This window comes from Pipra filicauda, unplaced genomic scaffold, assembly GCF_003945595.2.
Source record: "Pipra filicauda isolate LSUMZ 115617 unplaced genomic scaffold, ASM394559v2 scaffold64_size3178608_pilon, whole genome shotgun sequence".
NCBI lineage: Eukaryota > Metazoa > Chordata > Aves > Passeriformes > Pipridae > Pipra > Pipra filicauda.
The window spans coordinates 1,164,108-1,179,725 of NW_024104809.1; the positions used below are offsets into that span (position 1 = coordinate 1,164,108).

General features: G+C 47.5%; 1 protein-coding gene across 1 annotated transcript in view; it reads right to left on the minus strand.

Annotated features, from left to right (window-relative positions):
* BOC (BOC cell adhesion associated, oncogene regulated) overlaps window positions 1–15,618 on the minus strand; it is a 96,238-nt gene that overhangs the window by 47,212 nt on the left and 33,408 nt on the right. The window contains exon 2 of the mRNA XM_027727646.2: window positions 8,181–8,298. The gene's annotated coding sequence lies outside the window, so the exon portion shown is untranslated. The remainder of the gene's footprint in view (window positions 1–8,180; window positions 8,299–15,618) is intronic.

Here is a 15,618-nt window from a genome sequence, read left to right on the forward strand (position 1 = left end):
TTTGTGGCCGATGAAATGTGTGCTTGTTTGCTTGGTCACTAGTTTGGGAAATTTTTTTAAAGGTGATTCTTTCAAGTGGCTCAGAGGTTGGGGATGTCCAAAGCTATCCCCAGGGAGACAGATTATAGGGTCAGGCATCAACGATAAACACAGCTTGCCACTTGCTCTTGATGTTGTTCTCTTTGTGCTCCTATTCCCTCCTCCACAAATCTGCAGTCCAGGCAATTGTGAAGAAAACTGGACAACTGTATATTTAGCAAGTATGTTCCTGCCTAAATTGCTACATGGTGTAAGTAGCTGACCCTTGCTCCCACAAAAGACCACAGGCTTCCTGATGCCATCAGCAGGATCCCACAGCTTGTACTGCACATTTGCATACCAGGCAAGTACAGCCCTGGTGAGAATATAAGTAGACCAGTGCCTGTCCTATGAGACACAGGGCTGGCTTATCTTGCTGTAGCCATGTAAACCATCCCTCTTCCCTAATGCTTCCTGAAACTGGCTACACACCTCCCTGCCAAGAGGGGAGTAGGGTCAGCAAACACACACCCAGGCTCCAGCAGCTCCAGCTCTATACCTTAGGACTGACCTCTCTTTCCCAGATACTGGGAGCTAATGGGTTGCATGGTCATTGAGCATAGTTGACCATGATCCCAAGACATTCTCCCTCTTTGCTAGCTGGGCAGCCATCTCTGGCAGGGTCTGGAGCTGGGGTGACAACATGCAAAAGTACTCTTGCAACCTTCACAGCAGCTCAGGCACCCAGAAGAGCAAGGTCCTCAAAGACATCTAAGCCCTTGTGCTGCCCTGGACTCTTTAAAGCATTACAGAGGTGTTCAGCACAAGCTGCACATGCAAACAGGAGCTCTGTTCCTCCCCAGCTGGAAAGCAAACACCTTTTCTCTTTAGGCCATTCCCAGACAGCCCAAAAGTGATGAAACAGTGATAATGGACACATCCAGAGCAGCTGGCATGACTCTCTGAGGAGCTTTCCATGGGCCCCCTTCTCGCAGCCCTGTCTCACCCTACAAGCCCCCACTCCAGAAGTGGCTGACAGGTACAAGTCAGATATCCTGCTTGGCCAGCCGAGGGGTAGGGAAGTCCCCACAGGGACTCAAGAGCTAGTAGATAACAAGCCCTCCTCCTCCAGGGGTCCCACAGCTCTGCTGTGGTCTGGCTGGCCACGTCACAAGGCCCCCAAAGAAGTTACTAATGGGGTGCTCCTCACTGGATTCAAACCCCATTACAGTTGGATAATTAGGGCACCTTGCCCTCCTTCTGCTCCAGATGACTCTGGCTTAGAAACTGCACTTCAACTTCTTGCCAGCCAAGATGTGTCTGATAGCCACTCCTGAAATAGAGAGTCCACTTCCATGCAGCAGTAGGTGGTCAGGACTAATCTGGGCAGCTGTTACACTGGTGACAGTGGGACCATCCCACAAGACCCTGTACTTAAAACTGAGGAGGAGAGCTGTCTGACCTCTGAATGCACAAATCTCATTGACTCTCCACCACAACATTAAAGTCAGCCCAGGTATTTTTTAAATATCCCACCCACTACATTTTCGAAAACACTTCTTGACACTACGACTCAAACCCACCCCTTCAATCTGACAGGGCTTGGGTTTGTTAAACAAGCAACTTTCCTATGGGGAAATAAAAAATAAAAATCATTCCCATTGCCATTCTGAGGGCCCAAAGGAACCTCTCACTGACAGCAGCAGGCTCTAAAGAAGCAGGACCAGCTAGTCCTTTTATTACCCACGGTCAAGGAATAGCAGGAACTTTCCTGCCCCAGAGGGGACTGCCATCCTGCAGAGTGCTGGAGCGATGAGAATGCTCTTCAAGTCAGCTACAGCTCAGGGAGCAACTTGGGACAGAAGGCACTAGATTAAGTTTCTTCAGCATCCAGAATAGTATTGGCTTCCAAATAATTGTCTATTTGTGTGCGTGCATGCACAAGAATCCTCGTTCCATGGCCTGTCTTTGCGCCAACATATTCCCAGCGTTGCGACTCTCTGGGGACAAGGCCCATACTTGTATTCAATCTCGGCTTTGGCTCTCAAACACTAAGGGTTTAGATTATGTTTTAAAAAACATTTTCTCTGGCAACTGGGCTGCTAATGGATTTGATGTTTTTGCTCTCGCCTCCTCCCTACCTTTAAAAGCTTGGCACTAAAGGGTTTCTTTGAAGATAAGGCCAAATTTGCAATTTAAGGGAAGGAACTTCATAAAGTAGATTTGAAGGGATGGAGAGGAGGAGGGTGGGGGAGAAAAAAACCAACCCAGAAGCTACTTTGCCTGTTGAGATGTACACTGTACAGTACATAGGATTACAATGGCCTCTCTGTACCACCACTGGCTGGAGCCAGAAACTCGCTGCAGCTGCAGTGCTACTACCTACGCTGGACTCCCCGAGGGTCACACTCAGAGAGGGGCTTCTCTATAGCCCCACACCCAGCCTACCCTCCAAACCAAAAGCATCCCACAGCCCTTACAGAGCCCATATCCACACAACAAGCAGAGGCAGACGTCCCCAGAGGCAGCCACAGGAGCCCCCCACTGGGCTGTCAATGCCACAGGAGGCTCTCTGCTGAAAACATCGTGGTCCTTATCCAAGAGATTTTTCGAGGGCCAGCAAATGTATGGTCTCTCTTGATCTCCAGCAGACCTATTCTCAACACCACAAGGAGGCAGGGAAGTGCCACTTACAGGTTTTGCAGGTGGAAAGATGAGGCAAAGAGCAACCTGCCCCAACCTGGGGGGAAATCTGTGGTGTAGTGGAGACTGACATGCAGCCCTCCTCACATCGCAGGCTTGAGCGCTAAAACACTGGCAATCACTAAGCAAGGTGGCTGCTTTCCCTAAAAGTACCAGGATAAATTACAGTGACATTATCAGAGGAAGCTGCATTTTGCATACAAATTCTGTGTTCCAGGCCAGTGTATGCACATTTGAGGTTTATTTCTCAAAGACTACCTCAGTAGGTTTATGTCACCACAGGCTTTCTAAACCACACTAAACTCAACACATTAATTCACAGGGCTCTGCCTAACCTGTCCTTTTGTCAGCTAGAAGAAAAATAAAAAGCAACCTCATTTTGGTATTTGAAAGCTGACAACTCAGTTCTGACAGGGATATTTACACCCTTTCCCTCTCCACTCATGATTTAAAGAACAGCAGAAGGGCCTGATGCATAGTCTTTAAGACACACAAGCTTGTTCAGACTTGCTGACATTGCAACCAGTGAACGCATCCCTTGCATTTGGCAGAGCCCCAGGTCTATGGTTGTGCATAAGAGTATGACCTGCTGGCTAATCTCCTTGCCAGAGTGGACCTTAGAGAGCCAAAACGGCATTGCCACCGCAGGACTCAGGGTGAAAGACTTACTGCCTATGCTGAGCACAGAAATTAATGAAAAATGAGCTGTTTCCAAAACACCATCTGGCTCTTGCATACATATATAGAGACGCCACAGCCCAAAACCTCTGTGAACTTGACAACAGTGGGTTTTCATGGGGGCAACATGCTGTGGTGTGGTTTGGACTTTGCCCAGAAAGCCTCCAACACGCTGCACAGGCACAAGGTGCAGTCACCATCCTCACATCTAAGGGGAGCTCAGGGAAGGGTTTTGGACACAGGGCAGCAGCCTCTCAAGAGCAGCTGAGCAGAAAGCAAGAATAAAGTTTGGCTCTCACCTCTGTGCTGGCACAGTGCCCACAAGGAGGGAGAAGAAGCTCGAGCACGTCCCACACGCTCCCTGAAGCACATTTCCCTCCGTCGATGCCACCAGAGCCAAAATAAATTGGCACTGCCTCTTACTGAAGAGCTCCTACAACACACAATGGCAGCCCTGAGAGCCCCTCTCAGGCACCCTGTCTGTGCTGTGCCAGGTGCTCTGCTAACAACCCCACCAGGCAGAGCTGAGCCTCCCATCCCATTTGTCCTTTTGCAGGGAAGGGAGGCCATTTTAATAAAAGGAGCACGCGACATCCTCAGGGCAGGGATCTGTTGTTCCCTGTTTAAGCAGAAAGCCCTGCAGTGCCTGCAGGAGCTTTGGGACTGTGTAAGCATCAAGGCGGCGTTTTCCTTACAACAAATATCTTTCTGAGCTTTTCAGCCAACTTGCTTCCACTGCATCCATACTCCTTATGTCTTAGCTTCCCATGGATACTCCTACAGCTGTGTTGCTGGAGCACACGCTCCCGTGGAGAGATTTTAAAAGACTCTCGTGCGCAAACACGCATACGAAGCAAATTTTGAAAGCTTCCCATCCTGCAAGCATTCCCTCCAGAAAACTGGCTGCAAGCACTACGTTCAGCCAATGAATCAGAAGATACGATGTTGTATGATTCGGGGCCAAGAGGAACTAAAGCAAATACAGGAAATAGAAAAAGATGCTTGTGATACCTTTCGTTGAACAGTTACCCCGTTCCACCTAAGGACCTGCAATTCATTTAGTCATTATTTGCCTTAAATTGTTCTTGTGGCCTAGGAACCAGAATACATAACAACCTCTTAAACTGAGACTGACCACAGGAGCACCAAAATACATGGCAGCAGGTTTTTCCCTCAGGATGTTTTCAGTCTAACCAGAAACAGGAAGTCTCCAAAGATTTTGCAAGAGAACCTTTTCCTTGTGGGATATCCCATCCTAACTGTAGACTTCTCACTGCAAAGTTTTTAGCCCAGGAGGTAACAGTTTAAACCAAGAGATTTGCAAGCCTTGGTCTGTAACATGCCAGCAGTAACATATCAAGTCATCTTTGCCCACTAAAGAAGTCCAAGGGAATTGTGCCTCATACCTCTGGGGTACTCGGCACCTAATACTAAAACGAACAACCTACCACCATTTACTGCCAAAGAAACTTTTGTTAACCCGGAGTTACGCTGGCCTACTGCTGTTGTAACATCTTGCAGGCTGAGTGACTAAACTGAGCCCAACTGAGCCCGAAGTCTCTGAAAACCCACCTGCAGGCCAACCTAGGCTAAAACAACCAGTGTGGTCCCCAACATACTCTTCGCTGTCATTGCTCCCTCACTTCATGAGGCACAAAAGGTGCGGTACTGGGAAACAGCTTGGGAAGAGAATGATTTCAGAGGCACAGAGGTGCCTCTCCAGCCCTGTGGCAGTCCTGAGGAGGCTCAGTATGACAGAGAGGGTCCTTCCTGGTACACCTGAGCTCTGCTCTGAGAGGCACGAGAGTGGGTACCGGTTGGCTGGCAGGAGTCAACATGGAAAGCAGTATCTGACCTGCCACAGTGCTCAACCCATCAGCACAGGGTTTAGTCCCACCTTCTGCATGGGAACAAGAAGGCACAGGGCAGCAGAGGGAATCATTTAAGCTCACACTGGGCATGCGCACTGGGTGAGGACAGCCCAAACACCTCCACGTTCAAACACATGCTTCCAATTTAAGTCTCTTTCCTGTCCTATCACCCATCTTCCCTCCCACAGCCCAGGTAGGAGAGGTAATAGTTCTTTTTTCATGTTGTGCTCCTTATCAGACCACAAGGTTTGTGTGCTCCTAAGTGCATGTGGCTCAGGAAGAGGCCAGGAAACACTGGTGAATAGACCTGGCGGTGTTTCAGTCGAGTGTGGTCATTCAGTAACAATGACAAGAAAGTACAAGAATTCAGAACTGCCCTAAATGGATCAATTTTCTTAACTCAGGAAAGGAAGTTTCTCCTCTGCATCACTGGGGAGGATGGGGACAAAGTAGGCTGCTTGCTTCATAGCCCCTCCTGCTATGCTCCTTGCTTGGCAGGAGGCTCCAGCTGGCTCCTGAAGGGGCAACTCTGCTGGCCCTAGTCAAATGAAGGAGTTGTACCAGCATCCTGATAGTATCGTGGGACTGCCAGTTTGGTACTGAAGGCTTGGAGGGATCTGTCTGCTACTAGTTTTGAGGGCAGAGCAGAATTTCAAAGAGTGAGATGAACTGGGCAATGATTCATCTGTCCTTCAACAGGGCAAAACTCCAAGCCAAGAGTCCTACGCTCAGAGGGCTGGAAAGACCTTTGCAAACACCAAATATTGTGTTTCACTTTGCAATCTAAAAACCTCTTGCTCTGTGCTTGTGTACCATGCCAGTACAAGGTACAGAAAACTTGCATTTTCCCGACTGCAGGGATGCAGAACACCCACAAAACTTACATGCCATTTTCTAGCACATACATATAGAATCATGCACCTCTAATATTTCTTCTTGGTTCCAAGCGGAGAAGAAATGTGTGTGGATTCAGCTACTTGTACTGAGATATCTCTCAAAGAAGAGTTCTGTGGGTGTGCATGTGTATGAGAGGGACAAAATTGAACCTGCCTTTCAAACCTGCAGAGGATCATTGTGCACCCTTCAGATGAACGGGGCTCAGACTCCCCAGCGGGAAGCAGGGAGACCTGCACTGTATCTGGCTTCAACCCTCACAGCAAACACCTACTGGGACCTCTTCTGCATAGTATATGCAGGATGAGTCCCTCTAATTTTATCTGAAGGAGAGGATTAAGAAAAGGACATGGAACAAAACTCCATTTATTTCTTGTAAAAGAATATCATGCACCCAGCAGAGAGCTCACAGCTCTCTCTAATAGTCCTATTTACTTCAGAAGATCCCCAGATGACTCCTATTAGCATGGGAAGTTATTTCACCTTCATTTCTTTAGGTCACTTAAATAAACAGAACAAATCTTCACTGCAAACCAATGATGTGTTTCTGCTGAAATCTTTCTCTGAACCATGAACCTCAACATCCAACCCATTAAATCAAAGTGTCTGCCATATATGTATATAGGCATAAATATGGAAGAACTCTCCCCTAATCATATGCACACTGAGTCAGTTAGTTTCAAAAGAAAAGAAAGCTAAGATAAAATTCTACTTACAAAACGCCCACATTCTTCTAATATTTTCCATGGTAGTTTTTTAGCCCATGGGAAAAGAAACTTAAATGGCAGATTGCAAATGAACATATCAAAAAGACACTATGGTAGCAGTGTAGAAATTAAAGAGAATTGGGCACCAAGAAAAACATTTACGACATGCTGAGAATTACGCGCGGGTGCTGAGTGTGTGTATGGATTCCTGTTATCCTACTCACATAATGCTGCAGAGAGGTCAAGAGAGTTTCTTTAAAACAAACAAGGGAAAAAAAAAAACTTTAATAGACCTGACCTGCCTTTCACACAATGCCAGTGAAATAACACTTGGGGTACCGGAATTAGTTGGGGAAGTGCCCAAAGATATGGGATTTGTATTAAATACCTTTTGCCAGCCAGGGATATTAGTTAAAGTCTATTATTATTTTTCAAAGTAAACATTAGTGTCTTCAGAGCAGTTTAAAAAGTCTCCTTTGGACATGGCTACAAATTCAGCATCCCACTTTCTCCCCAACACATTTTCTATTTACAGCCACCATCCAGAGGACCTGCCAAAGTTGCAGTCCAAGCAGGGAGGCACGCATGCACAATTCCTACAACATCCCACTGCTGGGCAGAAAATTACTTTCCCTGACCCAAATCACTCCTCATCCTTGCACCAGGGTTAAAAACTTTACAGTTGCGGAAAAAAAAGATAAAAATTTTACTAACGGACTACCCATTCCCCCCTTTTCTTTGCAGCAGCAGCAGCCCCTTCACAGAGCACAAACTGAAATGCCTTTGCATCTGCCAGAGCCAGCTCTTGCCTCCAAACTCCTCTCAGCTTTTGACAAGAGTTGGAGCAATGGAGGATGAATGGTTTACTTTGCACAGCTTTTCCCTTTCCCTCCCTCCGCTGCTCACCGTCCCTCCCGGACTGCCGGCAGCGAGGACGGGGCAAGGTCGTGGACCAAGCTTTTGGAAGAGTTTCAGGCAAGCACTGGAGCACGGCAGCGAGTGTGCGTGCACTGGGCCCTCCATTAGTGCTGCCGACCCGCCGAGGAGGAAGAGCCCCTCACATCTCACCTGCCTGAGCCAAAACAAGCCCCGGACTGGTGGGGACCAGCAGGTCTCCACTACTCCCTTGTCACGTCTCCCGCATCCCTAGGCAGACCCCCTTCCTCATATCCCCACACCAACTTCCCAAACTGCCGCTGCCTGAAGATGGATGGGGGGAAAACCCTGCGCCCCATCACCCGCCACCGCCGTCCGTTCTCCCGGTCCCTCGCCAGGGCCACCAGGCCCAGGCCCCCTTCTCTTCACTCACCGCGGTCTCCAGTGGAGCAGGCGGGGGGAAACACAAAGATGCCCCAAACGAAGAGAAGCAACAAAGAGGCTTAACTCCAGGAGCTGTGAACTTCCAGGCCGGATCTGCGGGGAATTCACTACACACACACACACAGAAAAAAAAAAAAAAAAAAATAAAAAAAGAAAAAAAAAGAGAGAAAAAGAGTGGGGGAAAGCCTGTTTTGGGGGGAAGGGGAAAGTGCTGGGTCCTTGGTTTGGGGGTGGTGGTTGTGCTTTTTCTGCGGGTTAGCGCTGGGGATGGGGGGCCGCGCTGAGCTCAGGCGCGGCGGGAGGAGTAGGAGGAGGAGAGGGAGGAGGAGGGAAGAGACGCCGGGATGCGGGAAGCCAGACCCTCCATACGGGAGACGGCTTTTGGATGACTGAACTCCCAAACAATTCCCTGCTCCGGCTACTCCTGCCCCAGAGCCTCCCTCCTCCCCTCCCCCTGAGGAGGAGGGAAGAAGAGGAGGAGTCAGAGGAGGGAGAAGACGCGAAAGAAAACCCCTTCCCTAAAGCCAGGCAGCGGCCGACCCCCGTCCCCTGTTCCCAGCATCCCCGTCCCCCCAGTAACACTAACTGGGAGACGCTGTCCCCTCTCCCGCCCTTCCTCTGCGCCGCCGCCACGCTCTCCCGGGCAGGCGGAAGCGGGAAAGTTGGGATGAAGTTCGGGCTGGGCGGAGGGAGGGAGGCGGCCCTGCCGGCCCGGGATGTGGGATGCGGGATGCGGGGTGAGGGGGCTGCGAGGCCGGGGCGCCCCGGGCTCTGGGGGGCCGGGGGGGTGCACCGCTGACTGAAGCCGCTCCAGCGGCTCAGGGAGCCCCCGAGTGCCCCTCCCGGGCGGCCATCCCGCCTCATCCCGGCTGTGGCGGGGCCCTGGGTAGCCATCAGTTGCAGTAAATACCACAAGAAAGGAAAGGTCTTTTCCTCCAACCATCCCTTTCCGGCAGGTGCTAGCCCTCACGGAAAGTGTCTCGGGCACAAATTTTTCGGAAAAAGCAACGGCACCGCTCCCTGAGGTTAAACCAAACCAGCTCCTGCTCACTGGGTCTCCCCACGCCAAAGGATGAATTCATGACCCCAAAACTTAAATTTACCCAGAGGTGCTGGGAAATCTTCCATCTTTCAAGGCCCTTCAATAAAGACTATCTTGACACAAATCTGATGTCACTGAAAGGTCAGGATAGGTTTCTCACATCTTTGCCGTGTACAGATCACAAGCATATCTATAGTTTCTTTCTGAATCTGAAGTCCTTCAGTCTTCAAAGAAGAAGGTGAAAGAGTTGCAGTTTTTCATCATGTCATCATTAGGTTTCTGAGTTATTCCTGCTTATTGGCACTGTAGGAGGGGTCTGATCTGGATTACTGCCTTCTCACACATGAGGATGATGCAAAGGATTTTGTGTTTCTTCTATTTGGATTTTAGTTTCTTACTTACTTGGTTTATGACATGGGTACTGAAAAGATCAAAACTGATTTTTCTAAAGGATTTCTTGAGTTGCAAGGGAATGTGTTTTGATGGCTTCTTCAACTTGCATTTGAATGGGTAGGCTTATCAGGTTGAACACAAAGGTTTATCAGGTTGAACACGAACTTCCTTCCTCTGAAATGTTAACTTTGCTAATTATCTTTTAAAGAATTGTTTCCAAGATTCCAAGTTTTTCCTTATTTTGCTCAGTAACACACTCCTCAGGTGCTAAATCCATACATAGACACCTCACTAAGTGGCCTAATTTTTACAATTGCTAAGACCTCTAGCACCTGCTTTATCTAAAAACCGGTGGTTTCCTAATTTAGAGCAGTCGTAAACTCTCCTAAATTAAAGCAAGAATTGAATTAGCCCTGACTAGTTTTAGGGTTACAGAGGTAGGAAGAAAGAGGTGAGGGAGAACAATCAGAGGTACCTTTTGGAAAGAAGTGCCCCAGGGCTTGTTTAATGCTAGGGGAAAAAACAGATTGTAGCCCTGCAGGATTACATTCCCTGTTTATCCTCGGGGCTAAGGGAAACAGTGGGTTCGATGGTGCCCTTCATACACTGTACTTCCCACCTGCCTCCCGAAAGAAGTACCTTGGGAGGAAGCAGGGTTCTGGTTTGTGCAGCCATATCCTCTTGGCACCCCTGGACATGCCAGTGGCAGTCCTGCTTTCAGGAAGTTCTCTTATTGCTGTGCTGGGAATGCCTGCTCTAGGCTGGCACCCATTTATATCAAACTCCCCACCAGAACTGACTTCTGGATGCCACTGGCCTGTCTGAAGCTTTAAGTGTGAAAGCCAAAACCCCTTCATTTAGCCCCAGTTCCTCGGGCATAAGGAAACTTTTACTCTGGGCATTGACCAGGCATAGCCTGTGGCTGGGCGGGGGGGGGAGGGGGAAGCTGTCTCCTTCTGGAGGTGCCAGAGCCCCCTGATTCTCAGCTGTGAGCTTGTGCGGATCAGCCCCGTCCCATTCTGATCCCAGATAAAATTCCCACTGCTGCTGCCGTTGGATGCAAAGGCTCCTCCTTGGGGCCGCCGAAACTCCAGCTGTTTGATATTGTGAGGAGCAAGGCGGGGGGCACAGAGGGACTCCGCATGAAAGGGCGAAATCAAAGGAAACCGGACCCTGGCATGTCGGTATGATACTCAGTGGGTAACAGGCTCAGTTAAATTTGCTCATTCAGCCAGCTAAGAGGGAGAGTTTTCTCATCTGTCCTGCTATGTTTAATTCATCCACACATGCCTCCCAATTATGGCAGGAGTAATAAACAGAAGAGGATGTTGGGGGCAGGGGGAGCTGGCCAGGCCCAAGCCACCAAACCTAAACACCCCAAAAGAAATGTGAGCTACACACTGCTGGGGTCTGTCATCTTGGGAGGAGCTAATCAGCACCCCTGGTTCCAAGTCCTTATGAATTTTAGCCCATATTCAGACCTGAGTTTTGTTGTTTTATCTATTTTTCTCCAGAAATGTATATTGCAGGAGGTATGTTGCAGTGTGATGCTCTCAGGTGTCCATGCCTGCCACCTGAGTTAGGCAAAATTCCCAGCAAAAATCAATACAGCATCCCTACCTCCGTGGAGGCTCTCAAGCTCATGCCCAAGTTTCTCTAGCTCTGCATCTTTGCAAGAATGAAAAACTGATCAGGGGAATTGGGCTATGAAGGAAAAGACTAAATGGATAAAATGCTCCTTCTCAGAGCATTTTAGAGTTCAAAGCTCTCTGGCCATGTTGTGGGAAATTCATGGTGAGTTTGGTGAAAGGAAGGATAGGGAGGTGATAACTATCTCAGTCCCAGCAGTGGCCTGATCTGAGGGTAGCAGTCATGGTCCAAAGCAACCAGAAATTCATCCCATGTATGGTGTAGGGGAGTGGGGAAAGACTCACATCGGAAAGGGATGGGAATGGGAAGCCCCTGGTTCAAAGGAGTTTCAGCGTGTTTTACTTTGTTTACCCTCTTGTAAAGCTATTTGTTACTTCGATAATCCATAGGAAATGGGATCATTTCTCTCTCAGCGTGTCAAATTAAATAAACAAATAAAACCTTGTTTGGCTGGTGAGAAACTTAGAAAGAAAAGTGTATTTGTATAGGGATTCAAGAACTAAGCATCTTTCAGGAGCAGGAGATTAGGAAAGAAATCAGAGAAACAAAGGGGGAAGTGATTCAGTCATCAAAACTCAGAGGGCCAAATTAAAGAGGGGGGTGGGATGGGAGGACAAGAGATAGGGCTTGTCTATATTAGGAAATCTCTGATGGTATAAACTAAACCAACTCAATGTCAGTTTAGTTTTACCACTAGGGCCCAAGTCAGGGACATAGACTTGGTTGTGACAAGCTCACCCTGATGTCAGACAGAAATATTGTATGTTCATTGGCATTTCTTTTATTTCAGAATATATATGTTACCCCTCGTGCGCAAAACAAGCACACAAGAGGGGTATTCTGAAATAAAATAAAATAAATCTCAGTGAACTGGTGCTAGCTTTGCCTTGTGTCAGAGAGGGGTTGACACTGGGGTAGTTTTATTAGTAGAGTTCCTATTTCAGACATGGTAAAAACAATATAAAAGAAACAGCCCCACAAAGGTGTCATTCTCCTTTTGTGCTGTGATAGGTATATTGGAATAAAATGTGTTATATACGGGTGCAGCTGTTCTTTGCTCTGTGTCACTTACCTACAGGGGATGTTGTAAAGAACTACCATTCTGTTTGTAATCAGGTCATTGGTAGGAAATATTTGGAGAGTCAGTGGGCTCCCAAGTCTATGAGAAGACTCAGTTCAGGTCCATTTTTTCCTTGTCTTAAACTGTTCAGGGATAAGCAGCCAGAGAGACCCTCTTGTGTTTGACAAGTGTTTTACAACATCACTGAACATTTTGGGTGGAGGATAGGGTCTTTAAGAAAAGGTTAATTGGAAATTATCAAATGCAATACATAAAACTTTTTACTTGAGTAAGAAGATCAGAGAAATGCTCTGAATAAGTAGTTCCCGCCTCCCTCCCCCAAATCCTTTTTTCCTTCCTCAGAACTTAGCAACAACCGTCCTACAGTTTAAAACTTCTAATGCAGTGAAAACAAATGCAACCCCATTTGTGATCATGACCACACACCTCACTGCCAGTGCTGGATATGGGAAGTCCTAAGACTGGATACAAAAGCGCCATGAACCTGCTGCATGCATAAAGAGGTAGTGCATCTCCTCCTGCCTTTGGGTTCATTGCCAAGATCCATCTCAGAGTAATACTAGCAAATGCTTCCCTGATGGACAGGATGTAAAAATAGGACCACGCTTGTCATCTTTTGCAGTGACAGCATTGCTCTGTGCTATTAAATATATGTTGTGTTTTACCCCAGAGAAGGTGACATTTCAGCAACAGGCAAGCTTACTCAAGTCATCGAGTGGAAAATTGTTTGGAAACTTTAGGATGCATGTACACTGGATAGTCAGGGCAGGATGTTATAAAGTAACACCCAAGTGGAGATGGGAATTTGGGCAGTAGGTGCTGAAAATACAGCTTTCACGGGTAAAATGCGTTAGGTAGAATGATTTCAAATGAACATTGTGAATCTTAAATTGGAGGAGATATCTACATATACATATATATGCAATGTAGATAATGTTTTAGTGTATGCATTCACATTATATGTATGCACATAAAACTGCAGCATTCCCAGCTCCTCAAAAATCAGGGGATTCTTTTGATGCGTGCACACCTTCAGTTGGAAATCATGGCAGAATGCAAGATGTTTTAGTGGTTGGGTGGTTTTTACTGATCCTCTTCCCCTGCTATTTATTTTTATCTTGGCAGAGGTTTGTTGGAAAAAGCAGTTCGTTTCTTCTCATGTGAGATTTCTCTGTGGAGATTCTGCATGGAAACCTAGTGCTACAGTAGTCAATGGGAGTCTTATTCCCATCAGTACGGACTTGACTGGGTTCAGGATTTCGCACTTTTTATGATTCCCTTAATCTGAGGTAGGTTGTTGCAGGTTAACAGACAACAGTGAAGATGGGGAGGCTTCTTAAAGGCATTTCAGGTTAATGCTGAAGACTGAAAAGATCCCTTTAGCTGGAGTGCAGTCCCTGGGTAATTACACCTATGGGAAATAGCTACCTGTCATGTCTATCAGCAAGGGAGCTTACATTTTTAAGGCACACAGATCTCCATTTACATCACATTCTGTCTTTGTTGTAGTCGATTTATTCACCTATTATTTACCTGTAATCTCTCCTCCTTTACCACTTTCCCACACACCTGTTGCCTTTCCATCTTTCTGTTTCATTGCTTATGGCTTGTTCTTCCCTTGTCCTCTGCAACAGCCCTTGAGCAAATCCTTAACTTCAGCAAGTGAAAAGGCTGGGGATCCCCAGTCTCCTGGGCCCCCACTAGCCCTGCATCTGTCCCCATGCCCCCCAACACCCCCCCTCCCATCCGTCGCCCACATCCTGAGCATGAAAGCCAGCCGGATTAATCCGGCACAGAGCACATTGTGTGTGAGTCATGACAGGCTCACTAAGGCGTGCAGTGCTGATAAAAGGCAGCTCTGATGGGCTCTGTCAGGGATCCCGGAGAAACAGCGTGGAAAAAATCTGCTAACCCACATCCCAGCCTGGCAGCCAGGGCCTGGAGACAGCCAGGCACCGAAGGGAGCATGGGGAAGCCCCCGTGGCACTGGCAGGTCCCACTTTGGACTCAGCCTGTGGGGAAATCCCCAGTCCCAGGCATGAGCTGGTGCTTCATGGGGTCCTGGGGTCATCTGAGAGCTCATGGAGCCAAAGGAGGGCTAGTGCAAGCCCCCAGGTCCTGAAGATGCACCCTAGGGTAACCTCCCTCTCCCCAGAGAGACCAGCTGGCCAAAGGACATTTCCTGACATCCCAAGCAATGTCAGAGGTGTCACCCTCCCTAAAGCTGCCTTCTCCTGCTATGCCCCAGCAGCTAGCCCAGCTGGGGGAGCCTGTAGGAGACTGCTCTTGTCCAACTTGGAGGACACATCTCTCAAAACTGCATTATTTTACCTACCTGCACTTTCCTATTATTTGTTTATTATTCTTCATATAACCCTTTTATTCATCTTCATCAATATCTCCAACTTTGGTGTTAAGCCTTGCAGACACTGATGCTTGAGCCTTTCTAAGTTCCTCTCCTTTTGGTCAGCCAGGTTATGCATTGCCTATCTGCAGTATCCTCTTAATACTCTTATCTCTACATTTTTTTTATGTTGTCCACTGAATCCTGTCACCCTACTGCAATCTGGAGACTCAGTAAAAAGCAAAAAAAGAAAGAGCTGCTCTTCCAGATTTGCGCCTCTGGGCATATATGACTTGCTTTGTCTTTTCATTAGGCTGTGCACACATACACTTCTATTGCATTTTAACGAGCAGGATAGCAAAGCACCTACTAGTTGTTTCTTCTAAACTTTAGGAACCAGGTTGGCTTTTAGAAAAAAGAATCATGGCCAATACCAAGGCCATGGTGCTCAGGAATTTACAGTCTCTGAGAACAAGGGTTAGATGGACTTTAAAAGGTTATATAACTTAGTGTTTCCAATCCTTTTTCAATCCAAAGAGCAAAGTAACCTTTCAAGGAATAAAAAAGAAAGCCACGCATTCTTTCATGGTGTGATATGACACAGCAGCCAGCGGTTATAGGCAAATAAAAATCAGGCAAAGCTTTGAAATTCTGCATTTTTCATTTCTGCCAGCTGCTCTTACTTGTTGCCATTTCATTTGACTATGTGTGTTAGATATTGCATGAGGCATGAGTGTATGGGTGGGAATTTGGAGAAGGGTGCTGTATTCCACTTGCAGACTGCCTTCTGAAGTCTTGCAAACCATCAGTGCTCAAAATACTCACAATCTGGTCTGCCTGCTGCATGCCAGACTGTGCTAAACCCAAAACTCGTTTAATCCCCTTTTCTGATTGATGTAAACCATACCTAGAAGCTT